Genomic DNA, 25,454 nt, shown 5'->3' with positions numbered 1-25,454 from the left:
GGATGTAGTGCTTTGTAGGAGAGGTATTTCTGAAGAGCTGAGAGGAAGGTAAGGGCTACAAGTGGTGTTCATATAGGCAAAGCAGTTCCCCATCTCGCAACGCTCAATGCACAATCTGCCTTTTGTGGTGAGAGAGCTAGAGGAAGGCTGGTGAGAATAAAAGTCATAGGGTTGTTAAACTGGAAAGAAGACAATCTTTTTTTACTGCTTGTGTCACTGTTCTTCTAATGATAACAAGAGAGAAAGCTAGAGGAAGCCTTATCTTTTGGTCACAAAAGAAGTATTGACAGAGCCTCAAATAAGCCTAGAGAAAATCTCTTCTGGTAAGAGTTAGCATGGTAGAGAGCAGTGAAAATTAAAGAATTCATAGAGTCTCTAATTCAGTCAGGAGCTAGTGTTCCCTGAGAGCCCAGAGCCTATCTGAATTAGCCTAACAAAGGATGTGCTGTTGGCATCTATCATCCACCTGTGTATGAGCCCAGCATCTTTCCAGGAGAGTGAGCTCGGAGCACCAAGCAGTTAACAGAAAACCCTGTTACAAGTGATCAGGGTTCTGCCCAGAGCTCCTACTAGTGGATGCATGATCAGTCTTCATAAAACCAAGATCTATACTATAAAAAAAAAAAAAAAAAAAAAAAAAAAAAAAAGCTAGCTGCTTTAGCCCATTAACAATTTCATAAATGCACGTGTCTGAGTAATGATTCCCTGTGTTATGCCTTCCTCCCACTTGTATTAAGCCATCATGCATGGCTAATCTAAAACTTTGCATTAAGTCCTCCTGGTTTACCCATTCTGTGCCGAGAAATTGTGCTGGTGTTCAGCAAATCACTGACCCCTATCAAGTCCTTACAAGTACGAAATCATTCATTTTATTTATATAAGTCATCCCACAGGCTAGATTTATAGGCCAGAGAAAGTAAGTGCACCTGTACTGGTCCAGTGGTAATTTCATCGTGTTATGTCCGGGGGGAGTCTGCTTATGGGCAGCTTTGAATGAAGTTTGGCTGGAATGACACAGCTGGCCAGCAAGAAGGGGTGAGCAGGAACAAGGCTCCAAATGAAATTGGCTTTTGTGGCTCTTCTATTTCTAATAACCTATATTAAAGAAAAAATAATAATCCTTCTTGAACAAGAGGGGAGGAAAAAAAGCACTCATTGGCTGCATGAGGATTAACAAGGCAGTTTACTTTAATGGAAGGGAGGAAGCCTATTTTTTGAAAGTACAGTGGAGGAGGTGACTGTTTTTTTTTTTTTTTTCTTCTTGCAGTTGTTTGCCTTGCCTCCCTGTTGTTCTTTTCTTCATTTCTCTGAAACAGACTTAGAAAGTGGTACAAATCATGTCATTTAGTGATATGCCAGCCTGGTGAGGGGAGAAGTTTAGAGGCCTGTGAAGAGAATGAGCACAAATCCTGTGATTTGTTAATTGCTTCTGCGTGCGTAACTTTCAATGACTGTTTTAAATATTTACCTTATTCTCCAAGGATTTCTGTTTGTTACTTTTAATTCCTTCCTGAGCCCAAACCTAGAGGGGTGGAGGGGGGGGGGGAGGGGTATATAGGAGATAACACTCACAAGGAATGATTTATAGTCTTCAACTTTCCACTTGGAATCTGGAAAAGCATCTCAAGTTCTCCATCATGGTGAAAGAAATAGTTTTGTTTGAGTAAGAAGCTTCAAACAGCCTCACGTCTTTGCATTACTTTGAGGAAGTGTCACTCCGTGGCAAGTTACAACAGTGCTATCTGCAAGAGAATGGATCAGTCATAGAATTAGCCCTGGCTTGTCACAAACTTCTGATGAACCAATAAATGGCCAGTCACAGTACACTTTTTTGCAGTTATTATGCAAATTTATCAATAAATAGACCATTCAGCTTACTTGACTTTTAGTCACCTTGTGTGTCTGCCCAGGAAATAGGAAACGACTTAATGAAGTTAACTACAGTCAGACTTTAATTTCTTTTTTCTTTTTCTTTCCTTCTTGATATTAACTATGCTTGCTTGTGATATCGTAGAGTTCCTTTCAGTTTTTATGTGGTGCGATGGACCATTAATTGAGACATTCTGTGTAGGTCTTACACAGCACTGTGTCAGAGATTTCGGGTCCCATTGGACCCCAAGTAGAAATGCCTGGGTGGGGTACCATTACATGGAGATGTTTCTGTGTGGTGTGAATCATAAGAAAACGTTCAAATATCAGAACAATTCTTTGTTTTTCAGTGAAAGTACTTCTTTCAGCTTGATTAAATTGGAGTTGTAAATTAGTTACTCTTCTCTGTTTAAACTGCTTTGGTTATTTGCGGTGATATTTGAGTGTCCTCGGTGTCCCACAGGTGTTATCTGGGAGTAGAAGCTTTCATTTATCATTTGGGAAAGCATCATTTTAAAAATGCCTATCATCCAGTCAGGAAGGATAAGCCTTCTGAGTGAAGACACCAATTATAAAATCTGTATACTGAATGCCTAAAGGTTACAACTTGCAAACAGCCAGATGATGAGAAAATATTGTGCAATGCTAGTCACTAATCATATCTGCTTAACAACGACATTTCCAGGAATCAAGATCAATTTGCCAATGATTCATGAACCATAGAAAGCATGAAATTTGTAACATAAGTTATTTGAAGTGAGTGTTTTGATCAGTTCAGTAAGTGTCAAGAGCTGCTTCTCACTAGTTGCAGGGGAGGAAGAAATCCACGCCAGATATGTTTTTCATGTAACTTTTTTTTTTTCTTTTTTTTTTCTTTTTTTTTTCCAGTTAAATACTGACATCAAAAGTTTGTCAGGCTAAGATGGAGTCTTTCTTCTTCAAAACTAAAACAAGTCAGTCTGTATCATCCCTATCCACGTTATGTACAGCAAAATGCTGGCCCCACTGAAACCAGTGACAAAATTCTAATTCATTTAGCCTCATGTCCAAGGATGGATTTTTACTGACACTCTTTGGAGCAGTTATTTACTCATTGTCCTGAGAGAGCATTTCAAAAGGATCTATTTAAGGTGCTCTTCTGTAAGAATTAACTTGTGGCATGTGATACCTTATATAGTCCACTGTGTTTAAATACTTTCTTCAATAGCTCATGTTTTTATTCAAGAGAGGAGATGGATAGGTCTCTTCTGCTGGCAGTGCTTTCAGAGTGTGTCAGGGCAAAGGGAACCTAATTAGAGAGAAGAAAGAAAAATGTGGAAATGACTGTTTGCAGAGGGCACTGTGGAGAGGAAGCTTCATCGTGTCTCTCTCCCATTACACATGCTGAGGCTGTATTCCTCTGACCATAAGATTAATGATGCCAAGCCAGACATTATACTCATGTCTCAAGGGTCACAAGCAAACTTCTTCTTTTATCATCTGTTTCTCATTTTACTGGCCACTATGGTATTTACTTAGGAATTAATATATATCCAGGTTAAAGTAGATTAAACTGAAAACATGCCACTGTTTACTGGATACATCTGCTCTCATTAGTGTAACTTGCTGTTGGCATGAAATAGTTTAATTAAAACAGCACCATAGGAATCAGAGCCTGGTCCCAGTGAGACTCCTCAGGCAGATATGAAGAACTGGTACGCATCATGCAGGCTGTAGAGAGAAGCCAGGGCTCTCCTTCCCTGTCACCCCTTCAGGTGGTCCCTCCTGGGAAGGAGAAAGAAGTGGAAGTGCTGAATTTTGAGATCTCTCTTTTCTATTTCCCCCAGTTATACCTTATGTAGTCTGGTCCAGCTTGTATCATTAATGCCCGTGAATGCTACGTATTTATTGGTGACTTAGTTGTGGGGTGCATTGGTTTGTGAGTTAGCTAAAGAAAGTAGAAGCCCTGGAATAACGATGCAGCAACCAACTACGTAAGCACTAAAGTAGCACCTGCTTAATGTTGAAGTGTGGAGGCACCATCTTCCCTGTTGCCCTGGTGACTGTCTCAAAGCAGTTTCCCAGTACTGGTGGTGCCTCAGAACTGAAATGGGTTCCAGAAAATCCAGTGATTCCCTTGGAAGTAATGAAAAAAGTGAATCAGCAGTTTCATTTGCTGCCTTTTTCCTGAGTTTTGAGGCGATACCTGGCAACTGCATTTAGAGACTTTTTTTTTTCAATTATGTAGGTTAGAAATTGGGCTCAGTTGGGAAACTGTGCTGACTTGTGAAAGACACAGAAATTTTCAAAGTGTGTTATTAGTGCATATTCTTCCTTAAATATGTTAAAATCTGGTAGCCAGGGAACTTCTTTGGGATTTTGAGCAGAGAACCAGATTTCAGACATGCCTATCTTAAGCAGCTTCCCTGTCCTTGGAAACAGTTTTCCTATTTTTCAGGGATAATTCACCCCAATACCTAAACATAAGCACCTGAATGCCTCTATTAAAGCATAGAGGCCCAAAGCTCTATGAGACAGTAGAGGAGGGAAAGGCTTAATCAGAGAGTGGCTGAAAAAGAATCATAGGATCGTTAAGGTTGGAAATGACCAATAACATCATCTAGTCCAAACACTCTACCATCACCACCATACCCATAAAGCACATCCCTCAGAGAAGGCCTTGGTAATTGCCCCTATGACATATTTTCTTGTTATAGTAATACTAAGCAATACTGATATTTCACCTTAAAGAAAAGGTGACTCAGTTTTCTGGTGGTGTGGGAGGCAGTAGACAATCTGAGTCCCACCACATCTGACTGACAGTGAAGTTTCTGTACCTTTCTCAGTTCTATCTTGTCTAATCACTTGGTGAAATGGCTGTGTTTTTGAGGAAAAGATGACATCACCTACTTCCTCATACAGCAAGCAGAGTAGTGGGTTAAGTCATTTGATAACAGAAGGCTTGTGCAATCTGAGACCCCTGCTGTCCATTCTTTCTGCAGCAATAAGTGCAATGAGTGCTTTCTGAGGCAGTTCCAGAAAAATGTCCATCCTGCCAGGACTCACCAGTACCTGGTGTATGAGGACTGAGACTGTATGCACAGGTTTTTTCCCCATGGTACTGCACATCTGAGATGGAGAAACTATTGCATTCATGGTGGCCAGGCAGCTTTTGAAGGACTTTTGGCTAGCTGGACATGACAGTGCCGTAGGGGTTGACCTTGAAAGAGCAGAAATATGTCTCAATGGTGATGGGGTATATGAAGAAGTGGGTTGCAGGTGCCTTCTTCCCATCTAAACAGGCAAAAAGCCAGAAAAGAGAGATGATGGCAGACAAATGGACCTCAGAATGGAGTCTCAGAGTAAACCACTAGACATCTAGGGGAAAAATTAATAGCTCCTAATGGTCTCAGAGGTTTGGAGGTCATAGGACCCCACGTTGCCTGTTTGAGCCAAAGCTTTGTTTTACCTACTCTTTTCTTCCTAAGAATCTTATTATTTTCCCCTTGGCTAGCTGCAAGGATAAGCTGCAATGTGGAGCCAGGGAGCAGAACCTGGAATGAGGATGTGCTTGTTTGGATGAACACAGTTTCCACGTATAAATGCAATAAAGGGAAAACACTACATAAGTTCACTTGCTGACTGTTTTGTTCCAGTGTCAAGGCCCAAGAACAATCACCCAAACTCATCCATGTGTGGAAATTGTAATATTGGAAAAGGTCTCTATGTTTGCTCTCCGTGGTATTTCTTTACAATGACATTCCTCTGTAAGTGGATACAGAAATAACTTCAGATTACAAATCAGAGCAGGCAGTTGTATTTGTTTAGTGGTGTAGCTGCACTGATTGGCATTCTCCCATTCAGGAGAGATGTTTTTAACCAGCCAGAACAACAAATACCACTGCAAAATCTACATGGGTTACACTGAGAACATTCAAATATAAAAGCATCTAGGTGTTTCAGGAGCCAAAATAGGACTATTTTTAAATGGCAGTGGTTAAGAATAGTTATTTATTGTTTGAACATAGCAGCACCTACTGGTTCCAGCTAGAAATCAAGACTTCATCATAATAGGTGTAAAATGTAGGAAAAAGAGGTTTCCTCCCTCCTTGGTGGTTTTAGTTTGGTTAGGAGGCAACAGGTAAAGTGTTTGGACACCTCCAAGAAAAGGAAGGAGCAGGAAGGAGTGGTAAGACTGGTCTAGCCATGATATGATGGCTGTTTTGTGTTGGGCAGGCTGAGGAGCTAGGAAGGTGGTGTTTCCCTAGGTAGCTTTCTGTAAAAACAAAAGCTAAGCTATTTGGCTTGGAAGCTACCAGGCTGATATGGCTGTACTCATTTTACATCCTATCTGAAGGAAACAAGATACCTTGGAAGTGTCCTTTTCCACCCAGCCCCATCAACCAGCAAAAGCCACGCAGCGAACTTACGAATTAGTGTTCCTCCTCTTCCTTCCCTAGCCTTGCTCCCCAAAATCCAGGCCTCTACTTCTGTGTCTGTGCTACCAACTTTTGAGCAGATATCTGGACTGAAAGGTAAATAGAAAACATCTATGTTTTCTCCTGAATCTGTTTGCAAATCCTTTCTATTTTTTTTTTTTTTGAAACTAGTGACCAGTCATCTTCTCTCCTCCTAGTGAATAACATCAAAAATTTCAGAGTACTTTAATGTATTTTTTTCATGATAGAGAATGCTTTCTGCACAAATTTTAATTTTTTTCCATTATTCTCATGGATAACTTTCTTGTCTCAGTGGTAAAAGCGAAGTCAAGAAAATGTTTGTTTTTCTTTTTTTCCACCAATAGTTTAAATAGATAAGATCAAGAAGAGTTTTGCCTAGGCCAGGAATCATAGAAAACAAAGAATAGTTAAAATCTGAATTCAGTTCCATTTTAAGATCTCTCTTTTAGAAGTATCTCTGCATAATGTCTCAGAAATGTCCAGGGAAGTTCTGTCATTTCTGCTTTCCATCTCAGAATGAAACGAAAAGAAGCAAAGAGAATTACAAGAAGACTTGTTCTTAGACAAGATTTTCAGTTTCCTATGTTTTCATCCTCATGAGGCTTACATACAGCATCCAGATTTTTTTTCTTTTTTAAACTGAAGCCAGAGTCAAAACCTGCTGAGGTTTCCCCATCATTAATTAGAGCGTGCATGTGAAATTATTTGCTGTGAAGGTGAAGCGTACTGTTAAATTAAAATCAAATGCACCAAGAACAACTCTCTCCTACTTTAGCAAGTGATGGCGTTGGTCCTTTGGTAGGTAGTTCTCATTTTGTCACACTGCTTTCCTAAATGATCCAAAAGGATGCAAGTGAACTCTCTTCTTGTTTCGTTGTTGTTGTTGTGTTTTTTTTTCTTTTTTCTTTTTTTTTTTTTTGAAATAATGTTAATCCCAGTTTGGGGGAAAAAAAGTGCTAATTTTCTGTTTCTGCAGTTAATTTTGTTCACCCTACACATATAGGAAAAGCCATGCTGCTTTTCCATTCTCCTGCAGAGACAGGTGCCAGGTGAGAGCAGCTCTTATTTTCTCATGTTGCTGGCAGGATGCAGTGTGGTGTGGGGCATGACTGTTGGCCAGGCAGTGGTTTGTGTGTGCATGCTGGGCTCAGACCCTAACACCATGGCCAGTCTTCTGTAGGCAGCAATAAGCATTTCTTGGCTGAAATGAGAGCCCCGGTGCTTTGCTCAGTTGAAATTTACCATTCTTGCTTTAACCAAATGTATTTTGCTTGCAGCATATGCAAGCAAAGATTTGTATCGGAGAGAGAAGATGCTCCAGAGATTAAATTCCATGATCATCTCTTGGTAGCCACCCCTATTTTGTTAAAAACAAAGCAAAACAAAAAACGCATTACAATATTCATTTACTGCATGTATGGTTCACCTGAGGGACAGTTCATCTCCAAAGCAGTATGCCCACCCTGATAACAGCCACATCCAAACAATGTAGGCACCTTGCTCTCTATCAGTTGCCTGCAAGCTGTACATATATTGCACAAGCAATATTGCTGAACTCCTCCTAAAACAGAATGGCAGCTTTCCATATTAAGAATTAAATTGCCTGATCCTTGGCCTATGGTTTAATAAACCTTAAGTTTACTAAACTTAAGGTTTAGTAACATACAACAGAATATCTTCAAAGTTATGGCTGACAATTTGCTGTCTTGGTGATTGTTTTAACGCAACTTTGCAGCAAGTGTTTTTTCATTGTTTACTTCTGAAGGCCAGGAAATCTTCTGAAGTAACAAGATCCATTTGCTGTGAGTTGATACTAAGATACTTCAAATTAAGAATAAGTAAGAATTTTAAGCACAGGAAAATCTTACAACTGTAACAATTTTCCATCCCTCAACTTTTTAAAATTGCTATTGAATAGGACCAGATAAGATTCCCAAAGTTTGTCTTGAATAAGCAAATACAAAATTTTGGAAGGCTGAAGGGTTTGTACTTTTAAAAGCTACAAATGCTATATAGGAAAAGCTTCTTGGCTTTTCTATGTACTACTAACATCACCAGCCTCTGAAAATGGCAAAATAAATCCAATTCCCTGGGTTCAGTCTAAAAATGTCAAAGACTCATAGACTCAAATCACTTAGTGATTATTATTTTCTCTCTAGTAATTAAAAAAAAAAAATCAACAATAAATTAAAAATACTCCCAAATCAAATCAACAAACCTCAAACCACCTAACTGTAAGCTAAATTCCCCTGAAACTGGCAGATGTTTGATCCCAGTGACACAAGTCAATGTAAGCTTGGAATTATATCAATTACTCTCCATTAATACCTGAGGGCTTGCTGCTATGATGGTTAATAAGCCAAATCCTATGGTACCCTTTCCATTTGTGGGGAAGGTCAAGTGCAATTAAGGAGTGGAAGATCTGTGGTGGAAGCAGCTCAAATGCAATACAGGAATGTCTGTAAATCAGGGTCAGGTTGTTCAAGCACTGCTGGATTTGATCAGAAGGTGGGCTCTGCTCCATGCCATCCAGGCTGAGAGGTCTATCTATTGCTCCGCTTTGATCCTCTCTATACTCTGTACCTATAACTTACAGCTGCAGCTCAGCAAGGTGCACAGGGTGGTAAGCACATCTGGGGTCAAGGTAAAGCAAGTAAATGCAGAGAGAAGCCAAATGACCTCATAACTTTTTAAATTTTGAGTCAATCTTCTATAAGAGAAATTAGCAGATATCTGGACAAACTATTCTGATGCTCAATTACCCACCCCCTATTGCTGACGTTATCTTTAGTTTCAGTGCAGATTCCATCATTCAGGGTAAACTGCACACATCTGATTGAAGACCTCAACTCCTCAATGGGTTGAGGACAAGTCATCTCTTACTGTGACCCAATCTTCTTGGACCTCTTGGTCAACTTGGTCAACCTTGTCATTTCTTCCTAAACGTCTGTTAATAGAATCTCCCAGGCTTTATGACTCCTCTAACTTTCCAAGAGCTGTTACAAATTCAGATCAGTGACTCAGAAAGCTGGTCCACATAATTTTTAAGAAAGCTGTGTGTGATCTCTGTGGTCCTGGCCTTCAGACGTGCTTGGGGACTCTCAGCAACCAGCTTTGGCTGTCTACAAGCCAACATTCAGCCTAAGCTTGTCAGATTTGCTCTCTCCTAAGTCAGTAGTGGATAGCAGAAAACACTAACAGAGAAGATTCATAACATCCAAGAGTAGCACAGCCCTCTGCGGATGCCTATCTATATCTGGTGATGTAAGAAGAAGTCCAATAGACTAAATATGTGGCTAATTGTTGAGTTTTTCTTGTGGGCTGGAGAAAACTCATGTCTTGACCTAGTGTTCCACATCCCGTAAGTTGCACCCAGAGGAGCTCTCTGGATTTGTTTCCCACTCAGTGAAAGAGGCAGTCACCAGGTCACGACCCTTTCTTAGAGATTTCTTTCTCAGATGTGTTCTTACATGAGTCACTGTGCCTTGAAAGCTATCTCAAGCAATAGCCACTTATATCTTAATGCCTTCCAGACTCATTTCATTTCTTCCCAAGCCATCCTTTGCTTCACTGCCATTTTTCTTTATTTCTGCTACAAGCCCAGTTTGCTTCAGACCAGGCCTTCCCAGCCTGCCGAGACTTCCGTATACACTCTTCTATCTCTTAATACACACAGAAGCACGTAAGTAACTGTGAGTCTGAGAAGTTTATTTTAAGAGATAGCAGAAACCAGTGATTCCTGGAATGTTTAATATGAGCAGGGTATCATTGCCTTGTAAATAAACACATGAAGCAGGCTGCATTGTGTTGACAGAGGTTTCCCTCACCCATCCCAGCCTGTCATTGCAGGTTCTGAAGGAAGTTCTCCAGAGAAAGAGCTCTTTTGTTTCCTCTGGACTGTGTAGTTTGCATAATCTGGTTAAATACAACGAATACACACATGCACAGAGGATTGGGGGGAAAATGGCTATATAAGTAAAGGCTGAATGTTCTGCCTAATCTGACAACAATATAATCAATCGTTTATTTGTGTACACTGGAACAACTTCTTGGGACTGCAGCCTATTCCTGTTTCCCAACAACGCTGTCATTAAAACAATGGGGACTGTAATTACTGTGATAAAAAAGGCATTATTTCTCCAGTTCTTCATCTGGCCCATGTGCAGAAGGAAGAGGTTTTCTTTATAATCTCTGGGACCAGAAGGCTCCTTCTCCCGCCGGCTCCACGGGCACAAAAGATTTCTCCGCACCGGAGGCCACAGTGTGAGAGCCTTTGTCTGAAATGAAAGGGCACAGCCCAGGCCTTCTGCCAGCACCGGCCGTGCATGAAAGCAGCGCCTTTATGTCCCCACGAGCTGCTGAACGGCACACAGGGCTGTAAAATCTGTCCTCTCCTATCACCTCAGCTGCCATCGTGCTGCTGCAGTGCCACCGGGCCCTTGAAAAAGGCGAGTCTATGCTTCACACCCTTGCCAAGCTGGGGATGGAGAGCAGGAAATCTTGCTAGGCCCAGTAAGGAGGGTGGGTTAGGGAAGACCTCTCAAACAGTCAATCCAACTATTTCTGCAGCTGGGCAGTTTTGTCCCAGCAAATTTTAGCTCTGATTCAGTTCAATTTCTTGTAAAGCCTGCTAGTAGGGCAGATCACTTGTTTGCCTGAGCTTGCTGTGCAAGTGTGTTTTTCTTCTGATCTTTGTGGAGAAATGCTTTAAATGAGACACGTAGCTCATAGAAAATCTGAGGACACAGCCTAGAGAGCCAAACTGCCAGCTAGTTGCGGTCAGCATCTCTCCATTGCTGTCAGCAGAGCTGCACTGACTGGCACCCCTGAAAATTTGGGCTGACTCTAGCAGGGGCAAATGAAACTGCAGTGGCCAGAGAGAAGGCGGCACACCGACAGCAAATATTTCCCTGCTATCTGATGTGAGTGGCTGCTGGGGGAGCATTCATCTCCCCACTGATGAGAATGCAAAAGCGTATCAATAAGTGCTGACATGACCAGTGCTGTTGTTAACACCCTCTTTTAGAAAAATGTTTACCCCATTGCAAGCATAACTGATGTAAATTGAATGTGTCAGGCCGAGCAGAAACCTACCACCTCCCTGGAGCTGCTCGCCCCTCGTTTGACAATGTTCAAACAGCAAGCCTGCTCACGTGTGAGTGGAGACTACCAAAAACATTGCATCAAAAAGCAGAAGCCATCCTGTTACAATCTGCAGCTTGTCAGGATTTGACAGTGTTGTGAAATATAAATGATCTCTGAGATAGCAACGCCTGCCTAAGTCACCGGTAAACAGCTCCCTCATTAAAGAGATGCTTTAGAAATGACAGCACCAAATTACACTAATATTTTGAAGAACTGCTCTTCAGACAGAGATCCTAAAGCAAGATTTGCCATTCATTTGCCAAAAAGACAATTCTTTGCTAGCAGAGGCAATGTGGCCTTGCTGTTGAAAAACAGACACTGTTAAGCAGGATTTAATTGAGACAAAAATGGACCTCTTTGATTGTAAGAAAAAGGATGATGAAAGGGGAGATAGATTTTTTTCTAATGCTCCTTTTTTTGTCTTCATAAAATCATCTGTAACCTTGTGTGACCCATAGATTGTCTTTGGTTCTAAGTTTGTTCAATGCCTAATTCAATATCCTTAGCCATGACAGTAACTCATAGGTTCTAACACACAATACAATCTTGCAAATGGTTATAAATGGCTAGATCTGAAACTTGCTTGATCTGAAAGTATATTCTACTGTTCAGTGCCCTCTGTAACCTCTTTGGAGAAGATATTCAGAAACAACCCTTGGGAAACAACCCTGAGTCATCCTCCCTTTCTTTTTAGCATTTGGATTTTCCTTGGAGACTTTTTGGTTGGATTGTACCTTGATTTTGCTTATCTTTGAGATCTGTTGAGATTAGAGACCAAGATAGACTGCCTGCAAATGAAATCATTAGAAATTTCACCTGCATTGTGCATTGAGTCAGACAGCAGGATAATACAGGCTGCTTGTATTTCTCAAGTGAGGAATCACTGAGATCAGCCTGTGTCAGGAAAACCACTCATAAGGACAGGCTATAGGCAGGGATAGAAAGCATTTCTAAAGATTTCCAAACTTCTCTGGGGGATGAAAATATTTGATGCTTGTCAGCAGGCTCTGTCTGAGCTTCTTTTATAGTAACATTAACCACTAGAGGATCAGTTTGCAGCAGGCTGTCTGCTCCTTCCCTTCAACAAAGATCTGGGCTCTTCTTTAGCACAGCTCCCTTGTACCTGCCATTGTGCAGCAGTGAGACCCTCCACCCATCACCATCCATAACAGGAACTCAGCACAGGAAATTCTTCTGTGTCCTTAATGTGTCAGTGAAAGTTATTTCTACTACAGACAGGTCCCATCAGTCCTGGATGTCATATTTTCATTACATTGTTCAGTTGCTCCTTTAGGAGACTTTTTTCATTTTCTGAAGATTTTTAGCACATCCATCCAGCAGCTGGTTAAGGCGATAATCTCTTCCTTTCCTCTTCTTTTTTTTTCCACACAATCTCATATAGAGGCCCATATAGCTGGCTGCAGGCATGTTAATAGGCATTAAAAATGACTGTAACATCTAGTGATGCATCTGAAAACAAATGTAGGCATTTGAAAACATACATGGTCACTCCTCTTTTTTCTTTTTTCTTTTTTTTTTGCACTTTTAAGTTAGACATGAGACTACAAGCAAAAACTTCAGATTAACTCTATCACCTAGATTTTACCTTTAATATCCTTACAATACAAATATCCCAAATACCCCTGCTTTTGTCTTTCAAGCATAGCATATATATGCTGAGAATAAGAGAAACACATTACTATAAAGGAAAATTTTGTTTTGATACTAAGTCCACCAGATTCTAATATATAACAGTTTCATCCACTCTAACACAACATTTGGAAATATTTGGTTAATATAATGCCCAGGATTTTTGAAGAGCTAATAGTATATTATACTAACTGTAGAGTAGGTATTGTGTTAAACAGATCTCAGTTTATGAAGATTTTGGTCTCCACCAAACAGATGGTGAGATGGGAGCATCTCCTTCGCAACAGTGGAGACTTAAGCAAGTTTCTGATAGCTCATTAGGTTTGTTCCAAGATTTTCATTGCTTCTGTCAAATGGAAACAACACTTAATCCTTGCTGTGTCACTGAGCAGTAAGAGTGCTCTGCTGCACAGCTCCGTTAGTCAGCTTCAAAGCCAGACATGCAAGGCTGGGAGAGGTGTCATCATCTACTGGTGCTAGCTGGGATAGCCTTACTTTGTCACAGGCTGAGAAGAGGGGCCTCACATCTTCTGCATCTTCCCATAGGCTTCAGGTTTGAATTTCTTGCAGAGTGAACAACCTCTGAGTGTTTAGAAAGTACTGAGATTGTATTAGACACTGCCACAAAGAAGTACCATAAAAACTATTAGCTACATATGACTTAAGAAGTTACTGCATTCCTAGAGCACATGACTACTTGTATTGGTCTGTGTTCATGATTCCCCACACTCCCACCTTTGCATGTTTTTAATAAGATTTTCTTTCTTACTTGGTTTGAAATTAGATGCAGAGGCCTGATACATTTAATCTGACAAGGAAGCCGCAGCTGTCAAGAGCTGTAGTAAGGTGTGAATGAAAAGCTTATGCTGACAGAGGAATCCATACTCATAGCTCTGATTTCCTTGGGCAGGTTCAACTGTAGTGTGCTGAAAACACTTAGACGTTACACAAGAGCACAAGATACCGTGATTCCTTGCCAGGTTGTTTTTCTTAACACTGTGTGATTGTTCTTTTCTTTCCTCTACATCTGAAGTGAGGGAAAGAACCTGACGTTCATTGTGATTCCCATTGAAAGTTTTGTTCAGCCAATGTAAAAGGTATAATTTATAATGTCTTCCTCGCAATAGCTTCTTTAAATTACTTCACCTTGATCAATTCATGCTTTTAATGGGGATTTGGCTTGTTATAAAGTGGAAGTTACTTATTCTGGTAAGAAAAAGACAATAGCAGAGCAGCTGGCAAGATGTGGGCTGGAAAGTTATATAGTTTCAACAGTGGTATAGATCCCTCTTGAAACCACAAGGTCAAGAAGATGGAAGATGCAGTGCTGCTATGTCTGATGAAATTACAAATTCATAGAATAACCCAAGTTGCAAGGGACCATAAGGATATTTGAGTCCAGCTCCAGGTTTTCCTTTTGATTCTGCATCACTGATTGTCTCATGGAGACTACACTTACAGGTGGCTGAGAGTCAGAGGGTTGCTAATGCTTCATGCAGCCTGGAGCCAGAAAGATCTCTTAAAATGGGAATGAGGGACATTCAGTAAAAACTGTTGAAAACTAGTTGAAGCCTGGCTTGTTCAGAAATGGTTAAAAACTTCCCTGCAACTGCCCAGACTATAATCAACAGCACAAATACTGATATTCTGGTTGGCTTGTTACATCTGTGTAAAAGTAATATTGTGCATATTTTTTATATATACAAATGCTGTTTATACACATAACAGAAAATAATAAATACATGTAAGGTTAATTCTACAGCAGACTTTTAGTACACCAGCAATTGAGTGCATAAAAATACACCCACATTCTATAGTTGTTCCTCTAAAATAACATTATTTTTTCTACAAAGCCCAATTAAACCAACAAGAATTCCACCAAGAATAGAAAGTTCTCTGTCCTCAGACAGCTAATATATCTCACTTAGGCTTTTGAGAGCCCTAAAAGCAAAATTTAGTAGCTTGTTTTCAGCAACGCTTTTCTACAAGGAAGAAAAAGGAATAATTTATTTTTGATTCGTAGGAAAAGTGACTATGCAGGGGATCGTGAGCTGCTATTTTGATGACTGTCTTTGTTGGATATATTATGGGCTCTAATTAAGTAAACCCTCTCACATGTCTATAAAGTGCACTGTTTGGCAGTGGAACAACCACTTGCCTATGACTGGACTTAGATCAAGCCTGTAGCAAAGACAACTATGTGTGTAATAATTCTATCCAGAGTTCTAACAGTATATCTCAGATAAGGCTTCAAAGCATGTAACGTGTTGAAAGGAGGAATTTCAGAGGCATCCATACTTTTCTGTTTTGTTTAGTATGGTTTTACAGTAATATGCAATAATACTTGACTAACTATAGTTATCAAAAACAGCAAAACATTGGAACAAGTAATGCACCCACAGAGGTGCCACGGGACTTGTCAGAACTGGAGAGAAAAAGCTGTTCTGGAGAGAAAAGGTTTAATTCCCCTGCAGAAGCTTAGCATGAAGCCAAGGAGCACAGGAGAGATGAGGAGTCCTTCTTGATGTGAATGTGATGGAGAGTGAGGGCACGGCCCAGAGAAATGTCTCAGGGAAGCTACTCATAGTGAGACACTATTGGTGCAGTGATGGTTTAGTGGTGCAGTCCTCAGCTAGTTCCTTCATTTGTTCCTTCCTTCCTTCTTTCTTTCCTCCATTCCTAATTTCCTGCTTTCTACCTTCCTTCCCTTTCTCTCTCCCCTTTTCCCTTCTTCCCTCCCTTCCTCACTCTTTCCATTCCTTCCCTTCCCCCAGTGGACCATCTCCCATACCTTCCATGAAAATATTCAGAAAACAGAAAAACAAAACAAAGAAATATCATTGTGTGTCACAGACTACTTGTCCAAAGTGTCACAGCTGTCTGGGATTTTGATGCATAATGAAACAAAAATCCTGTAACCTTCCTTTAGCTTTTAGGTTTTGGTCAGGGCAACCTTGAAATAATGTTTAGCTGCATTGAAATAGTACATTTGGACTATCAGCATAAAGAAGATGCACTATACATGTCAAAACAAGTTCTTATGTAATACAGACCTCTGTGGTTTCACTTACTAGTAACACCCTTCATAAGTCATAACAAGGAATGAAGCAATCTCTGTGATATGGAAATTTCTTCTCAAGTGCATAAATTATGTCTTAATGCTTCAATTGCTTGAAAAGTGGGACAGTCCCACAGGTCACCGTTTCCATTCCAGTGATAAGATTTGCAAATATTAACAATGATTTCTGTTTTATGGGGAGAATTATCTTTACAGGCATGATGGGTTCAGTTTAGTTGAGTGGGGTGAGGGAGTGGAGGAACCTTAATTGTATTAAATTAGCAAAATCAAGTAATGTTGAATGCTTTAGTTAAGGTGTGTCAGCATCTCTTGCTGTTTAAAAGTGTGCAGTTCCTCATGAAGACTTCCAAGCCTCCAAAAGTACACGTGGTTTTGCTTTAGCGTACTGAATTCTCCTTGTTTGAGCACTAAAAATGCATTCAGGCAGCCTCTTCAACTCGTACAAATGACATATATTGAAATGGAAAGCAGCAAAATGATGAATATTGTATAATTTTATGTTAAATTACAAATAAACATCTGGGACCAGATGTTGCCATTGGATTCTGTATGGAAACGCCATTCCTTTCTGCAGTTTTGTGTGCAGACTTCTGAAAGCAGAGTTTAGCCCTTGATGTAGTGAAACAGTGTTTTTAATGTAATATTAATGGAAGATGATTTCTCTGTTAAAAACAAGGCAAGGTGGTAGATGGAGAGATTAGCATATTTTATAAAAACAGCTGAGGGTGTCTCTACAACAACCTTTCATAACAGTGATTTTTTAAAAAGGTTAAAAGGATGTAAAAACAACAGTGAAAGCAACTGGAAGAAACTTCTACAAAGTACCTGCAGTGAGAAAGGGAGCAGGCCTTGTAAGAAACAGCTCAAACATCGCTCAGGAGCTTCAAAAGATAAAAGACCAGTGATAATAAGTAGATGAGGATAAAGTCATCTCAAAACGTCCAAATTTGGGTGGATTTGCCAAGTACGCAGCTCTCTTTTTTTTCCCTAGTTGTCAGCCTGCTGAATCTTTTCATCAGTGCAGAATTTAGCAATACCCTGGGGTAGTAACAGCAGCCTCCAGCCATTTATTCAGAGAAGAAATTCCCCTTCACAGAGGTATGCAGTGCTTGTCTGCAGACGGCCTTGAAGGATTTGATCTTCAGTAGGATCTAAAAGATCCTTTCTCACCATGGCTGATTTCTCAGTGGAGTCAAGGACAGTGCACAGTAATGCTTGTGGCAGCAGACACTGCTTTGCGACCGCTTTGTCACCCAGCTGCCACCTCCTGCTCCCCTCTGCTTCACCTACAGGGGCTTGTCTGCTGTGTGCTCTTTCAGGGTGGAGAGAAAGCCTTTGAGAATGGGGTGGATAAATCTGGAAGCCTTTGAGATGCTAGTGTTTGTTTTGAAATGTCTTTTAGGGGTTAAGCTTTTGAGATACACATCTCCTTTTCCCAGAAGGGCCCTGGGGGTCACCACTGCAGCCTTGCTCCAGTGGAGTGCAGCTCATCCAGGCTCAGCATGGGTGGTGGACTTCATGGATGACCTTTTCTACAAAAACTTTTAGCCACGCAGGCAACCCTCTGAAAGGAATTAAAGAGCCAGGCAGTAATTCACTGCTTTCTGCATATATTTTTTTTTGAGCTAAGGTGTCCTTCTTGCTTTTGCTGATTCCTTTCCCCACAAGCCAGGGTGGTGCCATGTTGAGGAATAGCTCTGACCCATGTCCCCTCCTCCCCCTCCCCCCATGTTGAGTTTAGGGCAACCATTACATGACATTTGTAAGCCAAAGGGCTTCTGTAGAGCTACATTGGTGCAAAGGTCAATGCTGTCAGGTGTTCATCTTACACCATCCAGCCCCTGGGCTGTGCCAGCAGCTTGGAACCCAGGGCTCCAGTCCAGCTGTTGGAATGGCAGCTCCAGGCATCTTGGGAACTCCCAAAATTCAAAATACAGGCTCAAGTGTACTAAACAGCATTGTGGAAGCAATAGTAGGTGTCTGCTCCCAGGCAGCTGTCAGCAGTCTGTGCCTTCAAAAAGGTGGCGAAGGAAAGATGCATAAATAGCATCTACCTTTGCTACAGGTTATTTATTGAACCAGAACACAAGCAACTCGTGAGGGAGACTAGAGAGTATTTTATTTATTGGTGACAGAAAGACTAACTTTTTGTCAGTGTCCTTAAAGTTTTACAGCACTATCCTCCTCCTACTTCTTATTCTTCTCTCTTCCTTGACCCCTACCAGCTTGTACAAACTCAGTCTTATGCCCAAAGTCATCTGTCTGCAAAGTGCTTAAAGCTGAATGTCCTTGGCCTGTGGTTCTTAACTTTTCTCTGACCCTGCCTATGGCAGTTTCCCCTGATCAGGGTAATAAGCCTTCCCTTCCAAATGGGGTGGATAAATCTGGAAAACTGCTCTGTAGCAAAGCATAGGGCAGGCATTTGCTATTTGCTGACCTGTGTTTCCTTGAAATGGAGGAAGAGCTACTAGAGAAAAAACAACTGTTAACATGGACTTGGTCAGCACTGTGTGGAATGACATCAGCAACAACCCAGCCAGATGGGACTGAGCACAGTGTCTGTGAAAATGTTCATAGCAGTAGTGAGCACCTTCAGACAGACGCTTTCCATTAGACTAAACACAGATATTCCTTTAAATGTGTGCAAGGAAATGGAGCTGGAGACTGAAGCCAACAGTTAAACACAGCTGTTCCTTTGCCTTGCTTTGGAAATTTCCTTCCTCCCTACCTCTCTCCCCCCAATTATTTTTCTTTTCCTGGCATGAGCTCAAACTGATGGAAGGAAAAATGCCTGAGAAATCCTGTGTACGTTTTCTGCATCTTGGGCTTTTCAGAGCAAGCCTGCAGTTTCCCTTCCAGTTTCACTCATCCAAATGTTAAGTCCAAGTTTTAAAACTGAAAGGGAAAAATGGAGTATGCCACTCTTCAGGTGTAAAAAAATATTGTGCCTGAGCTTTTACAGAGCCTTTTAAAATGGTGTCTCTGAATAACACCTGCACTATACATTTTATATGCCAGCGTTCCAATTTATGATGTTTCCTTTGGCTATTGCTTTGTGCTATCCCGTTTTTCATATCTGACAAGAGCCCCTCCACCACATCTCTTGGGGTTTTGTACTTTGGGGTGTTAATAATGAACATCTTGTGCTTGTTGCAGTGCCCATGTCTGACAAGGATGAAGCTGGCTTTTAAAAAATCCTCATCTGAGCTGAGTGGAAAATGATGTTCTCACACCATGGGACTTTTTTGAGGCTTCAGTATTTTCTCCTCCTATGCAGAAATAAAATTCATGATAGGTTTGTGATGGATCTCAGTGCTGCAGCATAATCTTGGTCTTCATCAGTTAGATTGGGCTCCATCAATCTTTATGGCTAGCAGTGATATCTGCTCCTTCAGAAAGAGTTAACCGGTCAAAATGGAGTAAAAAAATACCTTCTTAAATGGGTGCTGTGATGGCTGAGAACTATGGCCACACAGATGTGGGAACAGCAAGTGCCTGTCCTTGTGCTCATTTCTCTTTTTGGGTCTCTGTGCAAGATCACAGGCATTTTCCAGCAGGACTCTCCAATGGGTTCCTCTCAAAAGGAGTTTGAGTCCTTGAATCAGCATTTTCTGACTGGAAAGAAGAAATCCCAATCGTTTCTTCTCATGATAAATGGGTTGACCAAGAGTCCCTGGCAGAAAGACTTTGCCCATCACTTGTGATTCAGCATGGATCTAAAAAATATAGGCAGCCAATTGGCCTAATGGAAGATCTCCCAGCATTGCAGTGTGGAATAGAGTTAATCATTTTTAAACAACTGCATGTCTAAAAATGCATGTTTCAGTCATCTCCAGGAGCCTCATGCTAACAGCATACAGTTGTTCCAGCACCATCAGAAAGAGAAGGTTGCATTATCAAAGACTTCAGCTATTTCCCCTGGCTGATCTAGACAGAGAATCCCAAACTCACTGAAGTGCCCTGGGCAGACATTTAATGGCAGTTACAGGCTATTTCTTTGCTGGAAGCAAGTCTATAATAGCTTTTTAAGCATCATTCAGTCTGCTCAAGACATGTATATAAATCATGCTGTATTACACAATATTCTTTTCTTGCCCCCATTCTTGACTATTACTTCAGCAGTGTAAGTTCTAGAAATGAAGCAAATTTTATTTCCTTTAGTTACTCATCACAGCTAGTGGGATGACTGAGTTATGCCAGGAATTTTTGCCCAGTTTGTCATATTCAGAGGAGTGAAATTCTATCTAATTAAGTGGGAGAGGTGTTACAGAGAGAGGAGGCAGTAGCATACTTATTATTATTCATTGTTTCACTCCTGCTTGATTTTCTGTCATTTAACTAGCTGCATATGCTCTACACTGTTATAGTGTCTGAAAGATCCATCAACTGAGAGAGGGTCATTTCCTAATGCTGGGGCTATCGACAAAAAGATTTGCACAACCTAAATTAATTCCAGCTCTAATTTTCAGTTATTTTATATAGGCAACCTATCAATATTATCTTTTTCAGCGGGTATCTGTAGGATTAAATCTCATTTTACCTGCTTGTTGCTGTTCAACAGTCTCAGAGTTGCCTGGTTGGAGAGGAGATGGTCCTGCAAGATACTGGTATATCATGTCCAGCCCATTGTTTCTTCAGGGATGGCCAAGCACCTGGTGACACTGAGCAAGCTGAACAGCCTCATTGTGAACAGCCTCATCTACCATTGTGCTCTTGCTGAGCTGGAGCAGGAGCCATCTACATCTACATGAACGTAGACAGAGCTAGTCATAAAATGACTTGCATTGGAAGGGATCTTAAAGATCATCTCATTCCAGCCCTTCTGCTGTGCACTGGTTGCCCTCCACCAAATCCGGCTGGGGCCCCAGGGCCCCATCCAACCTGGCCTCAAATGCCTGCAGGGATGGGGCATCCACAGCTTTTCTGGGCAGCTGTGCTAGGGCCTTACCACCCTACACCAGCTTTGGTGTAAGGAAGTCTGCTGAATCTATTTCTAGCTGATCATGAAGTATGGAAAGGGATATGTAGAGTAATTTTGGCAATGAGTGGTTAAAATGTAGCGATACTTTTTCTCTGAAACTGGCGCCTGGTGGTAGGACCATGATATTCCCTATCCATTTCAGGACAAAACTCCTATATTTTAGCAGGAGTGAGTAGAAGGAGAATAAAGTTTGTTGCATGCCTGTTGAGCTATGGACCTGACTATTAGCTAACTGGGACACAGCAGGCTAAATGGGTCAGTGTCCTACACAAAGGCCCAGGTGAACATAATGGGTCTGCAACCCCATCTCCACCTATTGCCCCTTAGTGTGCTGATTAGAGAATTAACCTTCCTGCCTGAAGTCAGTGTCCTTGAAGTGTGTCCAAGTGACATCTCTGGAGTGTGAATATCACTAAGGTTGCCCTGCAGTGTTAACATCAGTGGGATGTGCTCTTCAGTGATCTACCAGCACTATCACTGGAGGAAAATTCTGATCAGTGATTCACCCCTTTCTCTTAGAACTGAAAAGAAGTGTTTCCTGCTAGGAAAAAGACAAGTTTGTTTCCACAAATGGTTGAGCTGGTTTTCTGAAGCTGCCAACAAAACTACCAGGCAAACGGTGGTCATGTTTACACAGTGCTGACACTCGCCTACTGGGACCACTGCTGTCTCCACCACCTCACTTCACAGAGGCCATAGACAGCTGTCAGATAATAACAGCTTTGGATAATTAGTGTCCTCAAGGGCTTGAACTGAGGGCTCAAAAATGAAAGGCTGTATTAGAGAATAGCTATTCCCTCCTCACCCCTTGAGACCAGTTGTGTTTGTCAAGCTCAACAATAACATTATAAAAAGTAGGACTGAGAAAAAGCAATATTACAAACTAAATTGCATTTACTACATCTTGAGCTAACATTTCATTAGAAATCCCTCCTTACTCAGGATACAGTCTTTTTAAGTCGCTGACATAAATCCTGAAGTCCTTTCTCAATTTTCACTCATACCTTGGATGCTTTCTCATTAACTTCAGCGGATGCCTCTTTGTCTGATTGAAAACTAAAAGGAGGCCTTGAGATTTGAACTAGTGAGAATTTTGCTTGAGTAAGCAGCAAGAAATGTGGCCATGATAATAACCTTTTCTTTTTTTCTTTCCCCCCCTTTTTCCTATTGCTTTTCAGACAGCTCTGAAAGAGTAGGAGGAAAGCAGTCAGGACTCCCTGCCTTTTTGGTTTGTTTTTGAGGATTTGTAAAGTGTTTTTCTTTTAAATTTCTAAGCAGAAGGTCATTTCAACTGAAAAGCCATCATTTTTCACTTACTAAGTGTCAATTAAAAATGTTAGAGGTTTCTTTTTCCTACTAAAACACAAAGAAATCGAGATAATTACCCAAATGCCTAGGTCAGCAAAAATCCAGCCATTTATTGGATTGGAAAGGCCCCAAAGTCTGAACTGAATTTTGTCCTTTTTAATGTAAAAGTCTGGCTGAATCATTCCTCTGGAGACGGTGTGCAAACAGGGACACGTTGACAAATCTGTCTCTGATCATACAAGATAGTGCCGGATTAAGGGCTACTCTGGCTTGTAGTCCCAGAGATCAGTGTATGTCCTGTCTCTGACCATAAACGTGGACTACTTAGATAACAGCAACTTCACTCTTTTCCTGACCTCCTAAAAAAGCTCTTCTTTTCAAGGCAAAAATGAGAACAAAGGCAAAATTGTATTTCAGCACTTTTGAACAGAGCAGAGAAATTACCCCACCTTCATTAGTGGACAGTGATGGGTTGTATGGGGAAACCTCATTCTCAGAGGGAGCTTACTTTAATCTATTTTGAAATTGGCTTAGAAAGTATTTTAAAAACTAATCAGAGAATTATCATAAAATCATTAAGGTTTGAAGCCAAAACTACTGAGATGATCTAGTCCAACCCCAACCCACCCCCACCATGCTCACTGACCATGTCCCTCAGTGCCACATCTCCACAGCTCTTGAACACCTCCAGGGAGGTGACCCCACCACCTCCCTGGGCAGCTGTGCCTCACCTCTCCTTGAACCTCCCCTGGCACAACTCAAGGCTGTTTCTTGTCCTATCAAATGTTGCTAAGGGTGACTTGGTCCTAGGCAATCTGCTCTAGGTGTTCTTGCTTGACCATGGAAATTGGGCCAGGTGACCTCCAAGAGGTCCAATTTCAGCCATTCTGTGATTCTTTGACTAAAACCGCGAGCAGATTTCTCAAAAACAAAATCAAGAACACATTGGGGGACACAGCCTTCAGCTGGAGGATGACAAAAAGCAGCTGCAGGACAGTAACAGCTTGAACTGCCACAGACACTTCTGCAATTAGCATCTGAATGCACTTAGCATTTCCTGTCTTCACCTGTGGTTTTAACCTCAAACCTCCTTTGCTCTATTTAGTGCAGCTGTGCTGCTGCTTCACAGCTCCCTGCTCTGCCAGAGAAGTTCAGGAGAAGCCGTGGCAGAAATGACTGAGGAAGCTGAGAGTATGCCCATGCCAATCTCCACAAAATGAGTCTTTTTTTTTTCATGCACCACAATGTAATAATGGACACTGGCCCTTGCTCAGCCTCATTTAATGACCCATAACTGAGTGAATAATTCATTCAGTGCCTGGAGATCTTGTGCGGAGACTTGTTTTACCACAGGGCCCTGGGGAATGAAAACAGCAATAAAGTTTCAGCTCTTAACCCATCCATTTACAAAGCCCAGTGATATTATTGCTTCCATGATCAATTTAAATGAACATGTTGGAGTTTTACTAGCAGCCTCCTGTATTTCATGCCCCACTATGTATTTTTTCTTTCAGAGCATTTATAGCTTATACTCCTTGTGGGTTTGAAGAGAATAGGAAATTCCCAACTGCAAAGTCACACTTTTATTTAAAGCTTTAATTGTTTTAAAGAAGAGCCTTTCTGAAATTTAGCCCCTTTGGAGTTACTGGCGCTGTTTATTATCCTGTAAACTCTTTTAAGCTTTGGGACAGGTTAATGCTATTCAGCATTGGTGTAATTTTTCTTAGGCTGTGCTACCGTGTTTATACGAGGATCTTCATTTTGCTTTGGCAGCAGAGTTTCTTTTCTGCTTCTGCAAATTACAAAAAAAAAAAAAAATAATAATAATAAAAAAACCTTCCTAAGCTGGATTGCTTTGCAGCTGTGAAAACCTTTAATAACTTCAGTAGGATTACAACTACATCAAAGGTATTATATATCCCTGAGTAACATATTTACTGGGCTTTTCAACAGCTGTATAATTAGCTCTGAATGACTACTTTTTTCCTCCACATCTTTAAATATCCATCTTTCAAAATTCACAGAAATTCAGAGGATGGTTTTCCCTTTCACAGGAGGTGCAGCCTACCAGCTTTTTTTTTTTCTTCCTTTTTTCCCCTGAACATTCTTTTTTCCCTTTTACTAAAGAAAAAATAAGAAAGTTATCCCCTCCATGTCCCCTGGTAACCAGAGGCAAGGTGTCAGCCGCCCCCCGGGCTCACCGTGCCCCTCTGATTGATGGGAGTGACTCAGGCAGGGGACATGGGGACAGGGCCCTTTGTGGCATCCCCCAAGGAGGCAGCTTTGAGGCAGCAGCTGTCCCCGGAGCCTCTCACAGCCCCTTGCACAATGGGAGGATGGCAGAAGGTGGGGAAAGCACTCGTGCCTCCACAAGGAGGAATAAAAGCTCCATATGTCCAAGGCTTCAACAGATGCTCTTGTGGGGCCAGCTCCTTGATCGTTGCTCCCTAAAAAGCACCTCCATCACCGGTGCTGACAGCCCCTATTGATGGGGATGTGCTCCTACCAGGGTCCCACCATGGCCCTCAATGCGTTTTGAGAAGAGCAGAGCTTGGGGCCAACTTGGAACAGCACGTGGCCAAAGCCCCTCTCCCACGCTGACCCTGCACATGTCCACTGTGTCCCTCTGTGGAGCTTTTGTCATATAATCACCTTTATTCTGGGACCAGGGGGGCAAAGAGGCTTTAAAATCCTCCTTAGCTCTGCCTGAGTTTTCTTTTCCTATTTTTTTTCCCTATGCTGAAGAGCAGAAGGGAGTGCTGCAGTGCCTACCTGACTGGGAGGCTTGTTGGTTTATGCCTGCTGGTTTATGCTGTGCTGGTTCATCCCTTGGCAGGATGGCAGAGGAAGGTGAAGGGAAAGCTGTTACACAGCCTCTGTGGAAATGCTGATTTCTTCTTTTCATTTATTTTCAGACCACAGGACTTTGAACTCAGTTTTCTCTTTGAAACAGCCTCCCAAGATGAACTCTGAACCCAGATTT

General features: G+C 41.4%; 1 long non-coding RNA gene across 1 annotated transcript; it reads right to left on the bottom strand.

Moving 5' to 3' along the window:
- Positions 1-1,209: 1,209 nt before the first annotated feature.
- LOC109367912 (uncharacterized) lies at positions 1,210-25,454 on the bottom strand. The gene is made up of 3 exons (XR_014883289.1): positions 25,244-25,454; positions 1,573-1,742; positions 1,210-1,317 (listed from the first exon to the last, which is right to left on the bottom strand). It is a non-coding gene; the product is annotated as an uncharacterized LOC109367912 (long non-coding RNA).

This window comes from Meleagris gallopavo, chromosome 5, assembly GCF_905368555.1.
Source record: "Meleagris gallopavo chromosome 5, MGAL_WU_HG_1.1, whole genome shotgun sequence".
In the NCBI taxonomy this organism is placed as follows: domain Eukaryota; kingdom Metazoa; phylum Chordata; class Aves; order Galliformes; family Phasianidae; genus Meleagris; species Meleagris gallopavo.
The sequence above is the reverse complement of the archived record's forward strand: the minus strand, read 5'-3'. Positions and strand labels throughout refer to the sequence as shown.